Source organism: Jaculus jaculus, chromosome 12, assembly GCF_020740685.1.
Source record: "Jaculus jaculus isolate mJacJac1 chromosome 12, mJacJac1.mat.Y.cur, whole genome shotgun sequence".
NCBI classification, from domain to species: Eukaryota; Metazoa; Chordata; class Mammalia; order Rodentia; family Dipodidae; genus Jaculus; species Jaculus jaculus.
In genome coordinates, this window is record NC_059113.1 from 29,458,423 (window position 1) to 29,472,080 (window position 13,658).

Sequence of the window (13,658 nt, forward strand, 5' to 3'; positions counted from 1 at the left end):
AGGAGTGAGATGTGGTCTGAGCAGTCAGCCAAAGATAAGCAACTAAAGGAAGTGTAAAAAGGATGTTGCTGCATACCATGCCAAGGACAAAGTGAGGCACCAAAGAAGGACCCTGGCAGGCCTACCAGCTCAAAGAAGATGAGGAGGAAGAGGATGAAGATGAAGAGTAAAATGGCTGTCCTGTAATGTGTTTGGAGTGTGTGCACGTGTGTGTGCATGCATGCACACACACACACACACACACACTCAGGTAACTGTTTTGCTAAGAATGTGAAATTCAACTGTACAAATTTTTGTAAAGCTGATGAGATTCTTTGTATATAAAAAGGTTGTAGCTTTTTGAGGGGCTATGATGTACAGTTAGATTTTTTTTAAAGTTTTTAATGTTGAGTGTTCCTAAATATGCAATGGTTTAATTTCTTGTGTATAGTAGCAGAGCAAATTTCAAAGAATTTGTAGTACTAGTAAATTTTGGGTTTTCTAGAATGGTGAATTTTATTTTTTAATATATACTAAAATTATGTATATTAAAAATAAATAAATAAACCAGGTGTGGTGGTTCACGCCTTTAATCCCAGCACCCGGAAGGCAGAGGTAGGAGGATCACCATGAGTTCAAGGTCACCCTGAGACTACCTAGTGAATTCCAGGTCAGCCTGGACTAAACCAAGACCCTACCTCAAAAAAAAAGAAAGAAAAGAAAAGAAAAAAGGAGGAGAGGCAAGCATGCCTGCAAGGGCTCCACTAGCAGCTGGTGTGGTCCCCAACGCCTTCCTTTCAATGGGTGCTCTCTAATCCTCTCTTCCCGAAATCGCCCGGGCTGCCCAAACCTCCCTCCTGCTTAGCAGAGGTGTTCCACTCAGTTAACCTCCTGTCAGCACTTGGTAGGTGACATGGGGAAAACTAGCAAGGTCCTGGGCTCAGGTGTTCCCACTTCCTATCTGTGAATCGGGCCCCTTTGGTCTTGATAAGTTGTGTCTCTCTAGCCCTACTGAACTAACACATTGTTCACAATATCTTTGCCCCCTAGAGCTTCTGTACTCAGAACCCAAGCCCAGTTGCTGGAGTTGCTTCGGTCCAGAGAGCCAAAGGTATTGCTGGATGTCATCTTAGCTCTTAACATAGCTTCCCCTTCTCTGAGGCTTGGTTTTCTCAACAGCCCACTGATGCAGTCACATGGTTTTGTGTTTTATCTGGCCTTTTTCGTTGTTCTCAGATGACTCGCTGGTTGCTCCATCATTCTCAGAACAAGGAAGCGTCTTTAAAAATGAGAAAGGCTGAGCAGGGCATGGTGGCTCACACCAATAACCCCAGCACTTGGGGAAATTGAGGTAGGAGGATTGCCATGAGTTTAAGGCTAGTCTAGGCTAGAATGAGACCGTGCAAAAAAAAAAAAGTCAAGAGAGAAACAAAGACACCAGCGGTTTGAGTGAAATGCTTGTTGAGCAAGCATGCGGACCTGATTTGCCCTAAGTTCGATTCCCCAGTGTTCATGTAAACAGCTTCATGTGGCCACGGCAGGCCTCTAACCCCAGTCCTGTGCTGAGAAGAGATTGGATAAGTGCTGGGGTTCACAGAAACTGCAGCTCCAAGTTCAGAGATGGACATGTCTCACTCAAGGAAATATGCAGATGAGCAACAGAGAAGGACACTCATCTTCTGTCCTCTGCGCTCACACACACATACACACACACACACACACACTCACACATACACCACACGTACTATAATGCAACAAGAGAGGGAAGATAGGACCTTTCTTTTAAATAGAAAAATGCCTGAGTAAGGCTCTGCCTGAAGCATCCAGATACAGCATCCTATAATCACCCATGTAAAAATCAATGAGAACTTCTTTAATGAGGAAAAAGTCCACAAGTCCACACCAGACCTACTTCAACTGAATTTCTGGGAGTGAAATGAATGGCTCTGTATTTCTCATTCTCTCCAGGTAAGAACACCCGCTCTGACCCTGACTAACAGGGCTGGATTAATTCTCCCCTTTATGCAACTGGAGAAACTGAAACGACAGATGAACAGTGGTGTTTGGACATTGAACAACAGTGTAGGGCAGTGGTTACTGGGACAAACAAAACAAATAAGTTGAGCCATATAATTTCCCCCATTTTGAGATCATGTCCAGGCCTTGGAAGGAGAAGCTCAGAGCCCAGTGATGCCACTGCTGATTTGAGAAGACAAATGCCAGAACATGGCAGCCAAGGACAGAGATCTAGAAAGGGGGGGGGGGCACTCACATACAGAAGTCCAGATGTCTATTGGATGATCCCCCTGATTCAGTGCATGAGTACTGATCTGCACATGGTGGAGAAGAAATCGAATGGAAAATCACTAGGAAAGAACCACCAACGGTAAAACAGTTCCCAGAGAGCCCGTGTAGATGGTGATGTAACCTGTCTGCCCCAGCCTTTTAATAAGTTAGACCTTAGTCCAGGAAAAGTTCGCATTGCTGGCAGAAAGCACCCAACCACGAGCAGCTTGTGGGGAAAAAAAGGTTTATTTTGGCTTACAGACTCAAGGGGAAGCTCCATGATGGCAGAGGGAAACAATAGCATGAGCAGAGGGTGGACATCACATCCTGGGCAACATCAGGTGGACAACAGCAACAGGAGAGTGTGCCAAACACTGGGGGGACACTGGCTATAATACACATGAGCCCACCCCAACAATGCTCAGCCTCCAAGAGGCTTTAATTCCCAAATTTCCATCAGCTAAAGACATGGCATTCAGAACGCCTAAGTTTATGGGAGATACCTGTATCCCATTCTATCCCTGGCCCCATAAACCAATAACCAAACATGATGTTTGTGCATTCATCCCACTTTAAAAGTCCCCATAATTTTTAATCAATACCAATGACAAACATCCTCATAGTCCAAGATCTTTTGAGCCATAATAACAAAACAAAAATTCCCCCCAAAACCCATAATGGCACGGAATAAATGCACTGCAAAAACTGGCATTGGGCATAGCAAAGAAGTATTCAACCAATACAAGATTCAAACAGGGCAAACATCAAGCTCTGTAGCTCCAAGTCCAACAACTCTTCTAAGTGACAAATGTCCATCTGATAATTCTAACCAGCAGCAAGTCGTTGGAGTGCCAACTCCACCCCTCCAGCTAGGCTACTCACAGGCCTGGAAAGGTTTATTGGGGCGGGGAGCTTTCCTTAGCAGCCATCTTGTGGTCCTGGCATCTCCACTGAGTCTCCACTGCAAATCACAGGTTCATCCTCATGGCCCTATGGGGTCTCCATGCAGGCATCCAGCAAACCTGCTTCACACTGCCCATGGCCATTTCCAAAATACAAGACCGTGTTGCAAATTCAATGAAATACTTTTTCCTGCATTTCTCATACTCCACAATACCAGGTGGGGTGCCAGTTTGTTAATCCAGGGGGGAATAAAGCAGACTTTGAAGAACAGGACACTCTTTTTGACACTAAGGCCCCTTCAAAAGAGTCTACTTTCTTCCTGTGCCCCAGTGCAGGTCATCTGGCCCAATCTCAAAGGTTGTAATCTCTCATATAATTGCAGCTGAATGGACAGAAGTTTTAGTTCAAAGATTTCATTTCTGTGCCATATCCCTCTGCTCACACCAGTCCATTTCTACACAATGCAACCCTGCACAGGTTCTCAGGACACAGGTGTAACAACAAGCTCTTCACACAAACTGCTAGCCCAGTCCAGGCAAAGCTCTTCTCACCCTCACAAGCCAAAACTCATGGTCCATAGTTTTTACTGTATTCAGGTCTGTCAACTCTGACCACAATAGCCCATCAAGCTGTACTTAGGCCAAGGTTTCAAATTCTTCCATATTTCTCTTGAAAGTCAGCTCCAAAGGCCAAAGCCACATGTACGTAAGGTCACACATGTACACACGATAGTGCACACATCTGGAGTTCAATTGCAGTGGCTGAAGGCCCTGGTGCATCAATTCTCTCTCTCTCTCATAAAAAATAATAAAAACTAAGCTGGGCATGGTGGTACACACCTTTATCCCAGCACTTGGGAGGCAGAGGTAGGAGAATCACCATGAGTTTGAGGCCACCCTGAGACTACATAGAGAATTCCAGGTCAGCCTGAGCTATAGTGAAACCCTACCTCCAAAAACAAAAGAAAACAAGACAAAAAATAAATAAATAAGCCGGGCATGATGGCACACACCTTTAATCCCAGCACTCAGGAGGCAGAGGAAGGAGGATTACCATGAGCTCCAGGCCATCCTTAGATTACAGAGTGAATTCCAGGTCAGCCTGGACTAGAGTAAGACCCTACCTCAAAAAAACCAAAATAAATAAATAAGTAAATAAGTGATAAAAATTATTTAGGGCTGGAGAGATGGCTTAGCAGTTAAGGTGCATTCCTGCGAAGCCTAAGGACTCAGGTTAGATTCTCCAGGTCCCAAGAAAGCCACACATACCTGGTGGCACATGCATCTGGAGTTCATTTGCAGTGGCTGGATGCCCTGCCATTCTCTCTGTCTCTGTCTCTGTCTCTCCCTCTTTCTCCGTCTCAAATAAATAAATCTTTTTTAAAAAATTATTTTAGGGCTGGAGAGATGGCTTAGTGGTTAAGCACTTGCCTGTGAAGCCCAAGGACCCTGGTTTGAGGCTTGATTTCCCAGGACCCACGTAAGCCAGATGCATGAGGTGGCACACGCATCTGGAGTTCGTTTGCAGTGGCTGGAGGCCCTCATGCGCCCATTCTCTCTCTCTTTCTCTCTGTGTCACTCTCAAATAGATAAATAAAAATATTTTAAAAGATTATCTTAAAAAATGAATAAAAAGTAAACCAAAAACCAATAAATAAATAATAAAAGTTGTTAAAGTGTATAAAAAGTAAAAGTCAGGAATGGTGGTACACATCTTTAATACCAGCATTCAGGAGGCAGAGGTAGGAGGATTGCTGTGAGTTTGAGGCTACCCTGAGACTACATAGTGAATTCCAGGTCAGCCTGGAGTAGAGCAAACCACTACCTTGAAAAAAAAAAAAAAAGTGGGCAATAATATAGAACACTTGAACAGCATTGTCATCAATATGATGTGAGTATTTCTAGAACATTACCCCTAACCAGAGAAGAACCCTTATTCTCAGCCAGACATGGTGGTGCATGCCTTTAATCCCAGCACTTGGGAGGCAGAGATAGGAGGATCACCATGAGCTTGAGGCCACCCTGAGACTACACAGTTAATTCCAGGTCAGGATGGGATAGAGTGAGACCCTACCTTGAGAAACTAAAAAAAAACAAGTTTCAATCAATTTAAGAAGGTTGAAATCATATGAAATTAAATGACCTCAGTTCAAAATGAAACTGAACATTAATTCCAAAAAATTAATATTTTTCATAAATTACCTAAAAAGTTCAGCAGATATTTACAAATCAAACAGCTTGAGTCAGAGAAGAAATTACAAGAGAAACTAGAATAAAGAAAATAAAGAGAATCATCTCAGTGGAATATAACTAATTTTCATACAGGGAAACTGAGAAGTTATATTAAAAAAAGAATGGAGGCTGAGGGCAGAGTTCAGTGGTAGAACACCAACACTCTTTGCCCCAGAAAAGAAGAATATTTCAAATCAATAACTAAGTATTATATTAGAAAAAGAAGTTTGGTAAGCAGAAATTAATAGAGAGTAGTATCCAATTAAATGGAAACCAGAAAATTGACAGTGGAAATTCAATGAAAGAAAAGGCTTAGAAAAAATTTAAAAATAAAATTCCAAGAAGACTGACTAGGAGAACCGAGAGAGAAGACAATATGGAGAATGATGCTGAGGATGCAACTCAATGGTACAGTGCTCACCTAGAAGGCCCTGAGGTTCAATCTCCAGCACTGCAAAGCAAAAACCCTCTGGGCTGGACAGATTGCTCAGTGGTTAAGGCACTTGCTTTCAAAGCCTAACGACCTGGGTTCAATTCCTTAGTACCCATGTAAATCCAGATGCACAATGTGGTACATGTGTCTGGAGTTCATTTGCAACAGCTAGAAGCCCTGGCTCTCCCTCTCTCTCTCTCTCTCTCTCTCTCTCTCTCCCTTTCTCCTCCTTCTCTCTCCTCTCTATCTCTCCTTGGGAATTAAATTATTTTTTAAAATCATCAAATTAATACATGAGAATGAAAAAGGAAACATAACCACAGATCCTATAGTTATTAAAACAACAGTAAAGGGGCTGGAAAGATGGCTTAGTAGTTAAGAGCTTGCTTCTGAAGCCTAAGGACACTGGTTTGAGGCTTGATTCCCCAGGACCCACATAAGCCAGATGCACAAGGGGGCACATGCATCTGGAGTTCATTTGCAGTGGTTGAAGGCCCTGGCATGCCCATTCTCTCTCTCTCTCTGCCTCTTTCTTTCTTTGTCAGTTCCTCCTGAATAAATAAATAAAAACAATGGTAAAGGGCTGGAGAGATAGCTCAGCAGTTAAAGAAAGTCTAATGGCTCGAATTCAGTTCCCCAGTACCCACATAAAGCCAGATTCAGTAAGTGGCTCATGCGTCTGGCATTCATTTACAGTGACAGGAAGCCCTGGTGCATCCATACACACTGCCTCTATCTGCCTCTTTGTCTCTCTCAATAAATAAATAAAATTAAAACATAGCAAAAAAAAAAAACTGTTTAGAGTAGGCTAGTATAAACTTCATGAATTCAACTATTTGGTCTTTTATTTGAAAAACAAAAAAAAAGCTAGATGCAGTGGCACTCGTGTCCCTGCACTCGAAAACTGAAGCAGGAGAATCATTTAAGCCTACAAGTTCAAGGTCAACCTTGGTAACATGGAGCAGTGGTTTGAATGTATGTCCCCCATAGACTCAGGTGTTTTATTAAAACTTGCCACTTGAAGGCTGGAGATATGGTTTAGTGGTTAAGGTGTTTGCCTGAGAAGCCTAAGGACCCTGGTTTGATTCCCCAGGACCCACGTAAGCCAGATGCACAAGGAGGCAAATGCATCTGGAGTTCATTTGCAGTGGCTGGAGGCCCTGGTGCACCCATTCTCTCTTTCTCTCTGCCTCTTCCTCCTCTCATTCTCTCTCAAATAAAAAAAGAAATAAAATATTACATATATGTATAAAACCTTGTCACTTGGGTCTCCAGCTGTCTGGCTGGAGAAGGAGTCACTGGGGGCCGATCTGGATTCCAGCCCAAAGGTGTGCAGAGAGGCTTGAGCTCTCCCCTGGGACCCTGCTTGCTGCCGTTTGGTGTGTGGTGGCTGTTTGGTCATGTCTCTCTGCTTGCACGTATGGAAGCAGCTTTTTCCACCACTGATGAACTTCCCCCTGGATCTGTAAGCTTGAAATAATAAACGCCTTCCTCCCATAAACTGGTTTGGATGTTCATCCCAGCAACATGGAGCTGTCTACTACACATAGTAAGATCCCCCAACTCAAAGGAAGGAAAAAAGGAAGCTGGAAGGAAGGAAGGGAGGAAGGTAACCAGAGTTATTAGGGTCAGAACTTGAGCCATAACAACCATACACCATCCCCCAAATACCAAATAACAGTGAAGAAGGAGATCCTTTCAATGTTGCAACATTGGGAAGAGGGACAGAGATTTGTGTTCAGATCTGACATAGGGTTTGGGTTTAAAGAGAAGGCAAGAGGTATGTAGATAGCTAAGTAGTCCCCATCAAGGTCTGGTCCTGGCTGGGCCACTGTCTCAGCTACAGTCTCCTGCAAGGTTGTTGCATCTTTCTTGGAGGAATGTTCCTCCTCTGGCTGACACTGGATTTCAGCCTTTTCCCAGCATGAGATTCCTGGAGTAATGCCAGTTTCTTAGGGTCCATTGTTTCAATAATCAGATAGTCAAAGGGCAAAGCACTTGCTTCTATAGATTAGAGTGTCTTCCTTCCTGCCAGAATGGTTGCAGGAGGGAGGGAAAAACCAAGGGACACAACTCAGTTGGTAGTGTTGCCTGGGTTCAATCTCCAGCACTGTACAAACCACGCATGGTGGCAGACATCTATAATCCCAGTACTCAGGAAGAGAAGGCAGGAAGTTCAAGGCCAGGGCTGGAGAGATAGCTCAGTGAATAATGAGCTTGCCACATTATCCTCTGACGTCCACATGCAAGCCAGGGCAATTGCATGCCTGTACACCCCCCCCCCCAGAGAAAAAGAATTTCAAGGTCATCCTTGGCTACTTAACAAGTTTGAGACTAGCTTGACGTACATAAGACCCTGTCTGAAAAAAACAAAAAGAAAAGAAAAAGAGAAAAAGAACAATAAGGGAAGGTTATATAGAACTTTATACCAGTATATTTTATTTTATTTATTTTATTCTTTTGGTTTTTTTGAGGTGGGGTTTCACTGTAGCCCAGGCTGACCTGAAACTGACTATGTAGTCTCAGGGTGGCCTCGAACTCATGGTGATCTGCCTCCCAAGTGCTGGGATTAAAGGTGTGCACCACCACACCTGGCTACCAGTATATTTTATAACTTTGGTTAAATGAAAAAATTATCATGGTTTATTGTTTATAGTTTTGGAAGCTGCCAATAAAGAAAAGGTTAAGATTTTTTTCTTTTTCTTTTTCGGTTTTTCAAGGTAGGGTTTTACTCTAGCCCAGGCTGACCTGGAATTCACTATGTAGTCGCAGGGTGGCCTTGAACTCACAGTGATACTCTGACCTCTGCCTCCCGAGTGCTGGGATTAAAGGCGTGCGCCACCACGCCTGACTTCTTTAGTCTTCTTTTATACTTTTCTTTTGAGACATGATTTCACTAAGTTACCCAGATAGTCCTTGAACTTGTGGTCATTCCCCCACAACTAAAATTACAGGCCCAGCTCTTTAGAGCTGTCAAAGTGATAAAATTTGTAGTTAAAAACCTTCCACTTGCCAGGCATGGTGGGACACAGTTGTAACCTCAGCATTTGGGAGCTTCAGGCAAGAGGATCTTGAATTTGGATCCATCTTAAAACCACACAGTGAGACTCTGTATAAGGGCAGAAAGTAATAATCTGACACATGTCACAGCACAGGTGAACCTTGAGGACATTGTGCTAAATTATATAAGCCAATTAAAAGAGGCAAATCCTGGCGCAGGAGGTAGCACACTTGGTAAACTCCTTGTCTTGCTTGATGGACTATTCTGGTCAGAGTTGAAAGACCTGAATTCAGTGAGAACTATGGACTGTGAGATTTGGCGTGTGAGGGTGAGAAGAGCTTGGCCTGGACTGAGCTAGAAACAATTTGTGTGAGAGGGTTACTGTTATGACTGTGTCTTGAGAATTGTGCAGGGCTGCATTGTGTAGAAATGGACTGGTATGAACAGGGGGATATGGCACAGAAATGAAATCTTTGGGCTGAAACTTCTGCCCACTCAGCTGCAATTATATGAGAGATTACAACCTTTAAGATTGGGCCAGCTAACCTGCACTGGGGCAACAGGAAGAAAGTAGATTCTTTTTTTTTTTTATTTTTAATTTTTTATTTATTTATTTGAGAGCGACAGACACAAAGAGAAAGACAGATAGAGGGAGAGAGAGAGAATGGGCGCGCCAGGGGTTCCAGCCTCTGCAAAGGAACTCCAGACGCCGTGCGCCCCCTTGTGCATCTGGCTAACGTGGGACCTGGGGAACCGAGCCTTGAACCGGGGTCCTTAGGCTTCACAGGCAAGCGCTTAACCACTAAGCCATCTCTCCAGCCCGAAAGTAGACTCTTTTGAAGGGGCCTGATTGTCAAAAAGAGTGTCCTGCTCTGACATTAACAAATTGCAAACTTTAATAGATACAAAAATAAATATGTCCCTTCTCTATGGAAAAAAAAAAAAAAAAAAAAAAAAAAAAAAGAGTGTCCTGTTCTTCAAAGTCTGCTTTATCCCCCCCTGGATTAACAAATTGGCACCCGACCTGGCATTATTGAGTATAAGAAATGCAGGAGAGGGTCACTGAATTTGCAACATGGTCTTGTGTTTTGGAAACAACCATGGATAACGTGAAGTAGGTTTGCTGGATGCCTGCACGGAGACCCAATGGAGCTGTGAAGATGAACTCTGGGTTGCAATGGAGACTCAGTGGAGATACCAGGACCATGAGCTAGCTTCCAAGGAGAGCTGCTGGCCCCAGATGAAGTTTTCCAGGACTGTGAAGGAGGGACAGAATTGGAACTCCAGAGACTTGTTGCTGGTTAGAATTATCAGACTTGGAGATTTGTCATTGACTAAAGTTGTTGAACTTGGAGCTACAGAGTTTGATGTTTGCCCTGTTTAAATCTTGTATTGGTTGAATGTTTCTTTGCTATGCTCAGTGCCATCTTTTGTAGTGTGAATGTTTATTCTGTGCCATTATGGGTTTTAGGGGGATTTTGTTTTTGGTATTATGGCTCAGTTAAAAGCTCTCAGACATCACTGGGATTGATAAAAACTATGGTATTGTGGTTTGACTCAGGTATCCCCAAAAACTTAGGCATTCTGAATGCTAGGTTCCCAGCTGATGGAGATTTGGGAAGTAACACCTCCTGGAAGCAGTGTATTGTGGGCTGGCTTATGGGTGTTATAGCCAGTCTCCCCTTGCCAATGTTTGGCACACTTTCCTGTTCCTGTTATCCACTTTATGTGAGCCAACGGGTGATGTCCACCCTTTGCTCATGCCATCATTTTCCCCTGCCATCATGAAGCTTCTCCTTGAGCCTGTAAGCCAAAATAAACCTCTTTTTCCCACAAGCTTTTCTTGGTTGGGTGATTTCTGTCAGCAATGGGAACCTGACTGCAACATTATGGGGACTCTTAAAGTTAGACTGAATGCATTGCATTTTACATCATTTATGGTTATCAGTTTATGGGGGCTAAGGGTGGAATGTGGTGGTTTGATTCAATTGTCCCCCATAAACTTAGGTGTTCTGAATGCTAGATTCCCAGCTGATGGAGATTTGGGAATTATCACCTCCTGGAGACAAGTATATTGCAGTGGCAGGAAGCTCTGGTATGCCCATATCCACCCCCCCCATGCCTCTTTCTCGGTCTCCTCCCTATCTCAAATAAATAAATAAAAATATTTTTTAAAAAGATCATATAACTTTAAAAAGAGCAAGTCTTGAGTATTTACATTCTCTGAATATTATTGGCTTTGCATTTTTAAATTAAATTTCTTAGCATGTAACATAATGGATGAGGTTATTTGAATCAGATGTCTACAATAAACTCCTGTATTCTGAATGCTTGATCCTTAGCGGATGGCAGTTTGGAAAGGGGAGCCTTGCTGGAGGAAGTGTGCTGCTGGGGGTAAACCTTGAGGTTTCCAAGCCCTAACTCAGCACTGTCACCTGGGCTCACTCTCCTCCTGCTGTTGTCCACCTGCTGTGGTAGAGGTGATGTCCAGCCTCTGCTCATGCCATTCTTTCCCCTGGCATCATGGAGCATGCATTCAAAATTATAAGCCAAAATGAAAAACTTCCCTCCCATCAGCTGCTTTTATTTGGGTGCCTTATCCCAGCAGTAGAAAGTAACTACAAGAGAAAAAGGGGACCAAGAAGTGGGGTCATTGCTGTTAGAATCCTGTGTGGCTTTTGGTCTTTTGTAACTGATTTGCAGGAAGAACAGAGAAGGATTTGAAACCGTAGTCTAAAAGATGTGTTGTGGTCTCTTAGGTTCAATGGATGGTTCTGGTCAGAGTTCAAAGACCTAAATGCAATAAGAACTGTGGAGTGTAGGCTTGGCTTATGAAAGGTAGACAATGTGAGGTAGGATTGTTGGACTCCCTTCATGGTACACCAGTGAAGCCATTAGGATGAACTATGGGTTTCAGTGGCAACCCTAGAACTTTTGGAAGATGCCAGGACTATGGGATGGCTACTAAAGAGAGGTCCTGGTTTGGGATAGAGTTTTCCCCAGGCTGTGATCAGCCCAGATGGAAGGGAAGAATTGGAACTCCAGAGACTTTACTGGTTAGAGATGTTGGCCTTAGAGTTACAGGATTTGATGTTTGCCCTGTTTATTTTAGATCTTGCATTGATCCAGTCTTTGCTTATAGTATGGTCTTTTACAGCATGAATGTTTATTCTATGCCATTGTGTGTTTTTGTTTTATAGCTCCACAGTTAAGAGACCTTGAGGGTTTTGTTGTTGTTGTTTTGCCTTTGTTTTTCAAGGCAGGGTCTCAAGCCCAGACTAATCTGGAACTCACTCTGTAGCCCAAGCTGACCTCAAGCTCATGACAATCTTCCTACCTCAGCATCCTGAGTGCTGAGATTAAATATGTAAGCCATAATGCATGGCTTTAAAATATATATATTCTAAAACAATATATTTTACAGGTACTGGAATAAGCAATTTTTTTCAAATTTTTATTAACAACTTCTATGATTATAAAAAAATCCCATGGTAATACCCTCCCTCCCCCCACTTTCCCCTTTGAAACCCCATTCTCCATCATATCCCTTCCCCATCTCAATCAGTTCCTCTTTTATTTTGATGTCATGGAATAAGCAGTTTTTGATGGATGTGGAGGGGGGAGCATCTCTTGTACCCAAGAAGGCTGGCCTTAAATCACTGTTGCCAAGGCCAGTCCTGAACTCCTTATCCTCCCCCACTTCTATCTTCTTCTTCTTTTTTCTTTTTTCTTTTTGGTGTTTCAAGGTAGGGTCTCACTCTAGCTCAGGCTGACCTGGAATTCACTATGTAGTCTCAGGGTAGCCTTCTACTCACGGCGATCCTTCTACCTCTGCCTCCCGAGTGCTGGGTTAAAGGCGTGTGTCACCATGGCCAGCCTCTGCCTCTATCTTCTGAATGCTGAGATTACAGTTGTGTGTCACCATGCCTTCATTTTTTCAAAGGCAATTTGATAGCTATTGCTTAATTAGAACATAAATTTTACTCATATTACTGGTGCTTTTTAGTTTCTATTTATACTCTCTTTCTATATTTATATTTCTATATTTATGAATTGATTTTTGTTTATTTTTATTTGTTTATTTGAGAGAGATAGACAGAGAAAGAGAGAGAGAGAATGGGCACGCCAGGGCCTCCAGCCATTGCAAACAAACTCCAGATGCATGCTCCATCGTGAGCATCTGTTATGTGGGGAATTGAGTCTTAAACTGGGGTCCTCGGGCTCCACAGGGAAGTGCTTAGCCACTGTTGCAGTCCGGTTCGCATCGCTGGTAGAAATCACCCAACCAAGAGCTGCTTCTGGGAAAAAGAGATTTATTTTGGCTTACAGGCTCCAGGGGAAGCTCCACGATGGCAGGGAAAAATGATGGCATGAGCAGAGGGTGGACATCACCCCCTGGCCAACATAAGGTGGACTACAGCAACAGGAGGGTGTGCCAAACACTGGCATGGGGAACCTGGCTATAAAGCCCTTAAGCCTGCCCCCAACAATACACTCCCTCCAGGAGGCATTAATTCCCAAATATCCATCAGCTGGGAACCTAGCATTCAGAACACCTAAGTTTATGGGGGGACACCTGAATCAAACCACCTCAGCCACTATCTCTCCACCTCCCTTAATTGATTTTGGATTAAAAAAGATTCTGAATTTTTTTGCCAAGCCAGGTATGGTGGTGCATGCCTATAATCCCAGCACACAGGAGGCAGAGGTGGGAGGATCGCTGTGAGTATGAGTTTGAGGCCACAGTGAGACTACATAGTGAATACCAGGTCAGCCTGGGCTACAATGAAACCCTACCTCGAAAAACCAAAAATACATTTAATGC